This window comes from Myotis davidii, unplaced genomic scaffold (genome assembly GCF_000327345.1).
Source record: "Myotis davidii unplaced genomic scaffold, ASM32734v1 scaffold399, whole genome shotgun sequence".
Lineage (NCBI taxonomy): Eukaryota > Metazoa > Chordata > Mammalia > Chiroptera > Vespertilionidae > Myotis > Myotis davidii.
Genome location: NW_006292094.1, coordinates 1930442 through 1934916, shown reverse-complemented (window position 1 = coordinate 1934916; position 4475 = coordinate 1930442).

Genomic DNA, 4475 nt, shown 5'->3' with positions numbered 1-4475 from the left:
GTTGCAGGAGGACCCCGTGTGAGCGTGCCTGGTGCAGCCCCGTGAACGTTTGTTCCCATCCCAGAAAGCCCCTCTTCTTGCCGCCCAGTGACCCTGCTTTCCCTGCCTTTGAATCTTTTTTTTTAAAATACTTCATTTATTGTTTTTAATCCTCAACTGTGGATATTTTTTCCATCGACTTGTAGAAAAAATGGTAGGGCAAAGGAGGGAGAGAGAGAGAGACATTGATGAGAGAGAGACCCATTGGTTATCTCCTGCACATGCCCCGGCAGGGGCTGGATATAGTACCTGCAGCCCAGGTACATGCCCCTGACCAGGCATCAAACCTGAGACCCCTTGGTGGGTGAGCCGACACTCCAACCACTCAGCCACACCTGCCAGGGCTAAATACTTTTTTTTAGAGTAGTTTTAGGTTTACAACAAAATTGAGAGGGAGGTACAGGGATTTCCCATGTACCCCCTCCCCGACACATGCACAGCCTCCCTCATTATCAATATCACCAGAATGACACATTTCTCACAAGGACGAACCTACATTGACACATTATTATCACCAAAAGCTTGGAGTTTACCTTAGGGTTCACTGTGGGTGCTATATATCCTAGGGCAGTGATGGCAAACCTATGACACGCGGGTCAGAGGTGACACGCGAACTCATTTTTTTGGTTGATTTTTCTTTGTTAAATGGCATTTAAATATATAAAATAAATATCAAAAATATAAGTCTTTGTTTTACTATGGTTGCAAATATCAAAAAATTTCTATATGTGACATGGCACCAGAGTTAAGTTAGGGTTTTTCAAAATGCTGGCACACCGAGCTCAAAAGGTTTGCCATCACTGGCCTAGGGGCTTGGACAAATACTAATATATGGCATCCAGCCATCATTACAGCATCATACATAATACCCTCACTCCCCCAGGAATCCTCTGTGCTCCGCCCACGTGCTCTCCCCAACCCCACACCCAGCCCTGGCCGCGCTGATCTCTTCACTGTCTGCCTTTCCCAGGGTGCCATGCAGTTGGCATCTTCCGGTGCGTGCACTGCTCAGCTAAGCCCGTCACTCAGCCATGTGCACTGAGGTTCCCTGCACGGCTTTTCCGGGCTTGATGGCTCGTTTCTTTTCGGCGCTGAAGAACACCCCAGGGTCCAGATGTGCCACGGTGTACTTACCATTCACCCCTGGCAGGACAGCTCGGTGCCTCCAAGCTTTGGCAAGTATAGATGAAGCTGCCACCAGCATCCACGTTCAGGTTTCTGGGGGACACAGTTTGCAATTCATTCGGATAAATTCCGAGGAGCATGATGGCTGGATCGTGCGCTAAGAGTATGTTTCATTTTGTAAGAAGCTGTCCTGCGAAGTGGCTGTACCGTTCGCACCCCCACCCGCAATGAGTGAGGGCTCCCTTTCCCCGTGGGACACGTGAACGGTGACCCTGCATCATCCATGGCGGTGGCCCTGGTTCCTTGGGCAGATTACTAAATCCTGGACAGCAAAGGCCTACACAGTGGGTGCCCCCTTCTTCTGACCACCTCCCCCTTTCTGGGGAATAGCCCAAAAGCTCGTGGTGAAAAGACAACTAACTACCACTTTGGAGCACCTACTGTGTGCTTTGCATTTTACATATACAGGGTGTCCCCCCAAAAAATATATGCACATTTTTTTCTCATCACTCCATTGCTATTTCTTTTCAGATTTAACCCATTGGAATTAATAATTATTCAAAGTGTGTATACATTTTTGGGGACACCCTATATTTTCTCATTTAATCCTAATTACAATTTTTTAAAGGACTCTATCGCCACTTCTCGGCTTTGCAGAATAGCCACCGACGCACTCAGGGGCCACCCCTTCATTCTGTCACCCCAGCATCTGCCTTCCTGTGCTCCCTCGGCCACCGGCCACCGTCCAGGGTGGCCCCTGAGAACTCTGAATCCCGTTTTTATCTCTTTGCAGCCTCCCCGCCCTCCAGCCCTTCCTCCTGAGCGCTTTCCCCAGAGGCTCCCTAATCCCAAAGGCCACGGAGGACGGATGACATCATCTGGGCTCCAGACCTCAGGGCCCAGTTTTCAGGCTATAAGTGGAAACGCTGACACTTTCCCACAGGAAAGCACCCGCCTCGCTCCTGGGGATCTTGGCAGAGTCCACGGACTCCCCGTGGACACGCCATTCAGGTGCCTTTTTTAACCCACAGCAGACCCTCTCGGCTTCTTCCAACCCAGCAGTTTGGGAACCTGACAGACCTCGATCCGTGTCCTGCTCCCCGTCTCTCCTCCTGCGTGGGCGGGGACACGTAGCTTCCTGTGCACTTGGATCCTATGCCTGGATGGACCACGGTGTCTTTATCCATTCTCCTGTCTCGCTATTAAGTGGGGAAAATAATAGACGTCACCTCATGAAATCCTAACAGTCTTCTGAGGTGCACGCATGGTCCCCATCTTACAGATGAGTAAGCAGGCACCAAGAGAGGTAGATAGTTGTCCAAGGCCAAGGTTAGTGAACGGTGGAGCCGGGCCTGGCTGAGAGCTGGTGGTCAGGAGGGCTCTGAACTGCCCTAGAGCGGCCGAGAGGCGGAGAGGCTTCCTGCAGCCCAGACAAGGCCAACCTGGGGGTTGGGGGGAGGGTCGGGTCAGGTGTCAGGGGACGCCCAGCTTCCAGAACTGGCTTGGCCCTTGCCAGGGGGCGGCGCAAAGGGAAAGCTTGTTTCTCGGGACTCGGATTTCCTGGCTGTAAAATGGGGGTGGCAGTCCCCACTCCAGCGCTGTCGGGAGGTACGCTTCCCAGACCCCCGCCATCCGCCAGTCACAGGCCAGGATTCAGCACCCCCACATCTCCCCTGCGCTGTTCACTAGTGAGTTTTTTTCTTTAAAGGGATCCCGATTTAACACTCAAATACATTTACTGGAAACTATGTATTGAAACTAACTTCCTAGCTCTGCCTTCAGAAGAAAACCAGGCACGTTTGGCATAAACGGAAGGTGTTTGCACAGTGACTCCTGCAACTGAGTGTTAAAGATCCACTTTCGCTGGCCGGTCTCACGCACCCTTGCCCCTTCCTGACCTCAGGTTGGGGTATCCAAGGCCAGGTCAGGGGGCTCTGCGCATCCTGCCGCCTCCTTTTGAGGACAGAGCATGGGTGCTCGAACCCTGAGCTCCACCCCGGCCCCCCTGCCTGGAAAAGACATCTCCCAGGGCACAGCGGCCGCAGCAGCAACCTCCAATTACACTCCATCCCTTCCCAGCACCGCTGACTGCGGCGGAGGGCTGAGGTTGCTGCTGCGGTGATGGGACGTGGCATGTGGCGTGGTAGGCCGCGTCCTATCGTCCCTGGCAACCGTCATCACCCTACTGACACCAGGAAATGGCTGCTGTGAGGACCAGGAAACTGCTGTGCTCTGAGACCTCTGTGGCTCCCTATTCCCCAGACGAGCAGGGCCACCTCATCTCCAACATCCTCCTGGCCACCAGGGGTCTCCTCTGCCACACGCCCCTGAATCGGAAGGAATCCCCCCTCAGCCGAATGCCCCTGGGCAATGCACACAGCCTCCCTGAGGACTGGCCCAGGAGGGCAAGAGCCTCCACTTCAGTGGCTTGTTGGGATCCTAACAACAGAATGTGCTTCCTGGCGGGCCCTCATGGCAGGCGCTCTCCCTCTGGCCATCCTCGCCTACACTTTTCCAGTCTGCGCTAGTTTCCAGCACACCACCCTTCTCCTGACACCCCTCTCTCTCCCACCCCCCTGCTCAGAGTGCTCTTCCTCACCTCCAGGCCCAGTGACCACCTTCATGCCCAGCTGTCAGTTTAGAATTGCCTCCTCCAGGAAGCCTTCCCTGACTTCAGAGAAGCCCCCTCAGAGCACCTCTCAGATTAGCTGAGCTCCAGTCCCACACCTGGGCTCTCTCTATGCAGCCAGGAACTGTGTCCCTTGCATTGCCTCTGTGGCCCCAGAACTTTGTACTGAGCTGGCACAGAGCAGGAGCTGAAGGATTAGCACCCCCAGTCTGGGAGGAGTAGCTGGGGCATTCTCCCCTCCATCCCTTGTGCTCCTGCCGGTGCCCCTACAGTGCATGTCCTTCTCTTTCCTCTTCCCGAAGATGCACACCCCATTTGGTACCATTTACAAGGCTTTTTAGTCACAATGGAAATTTTGAACAACAGAAAAAATATAAAGAAGGAAATAAAAGTCACCAACACCAAGAGATATGAATATCTCTTTAATGGATATGACAAAAACGACATATTAGGAATAGTACAAATCTGAAACCTTAAGTAGAAATGTCAGGAAGTCATAGACCTAGAAATCGTGTGTATGAATCGTAAGGTGAGTGCATTGGTATTTTTAGGCCCAAAGTTGACCAAAGGAGCTTACAGTGTCTTTAGCATCATGCTCTTAATTTCATTACATACAATAATTTAAGGCTACGTTTTTCAAACTTCTTTAGAAAACAACAACATGTATGTGAGTCTCTCTCCG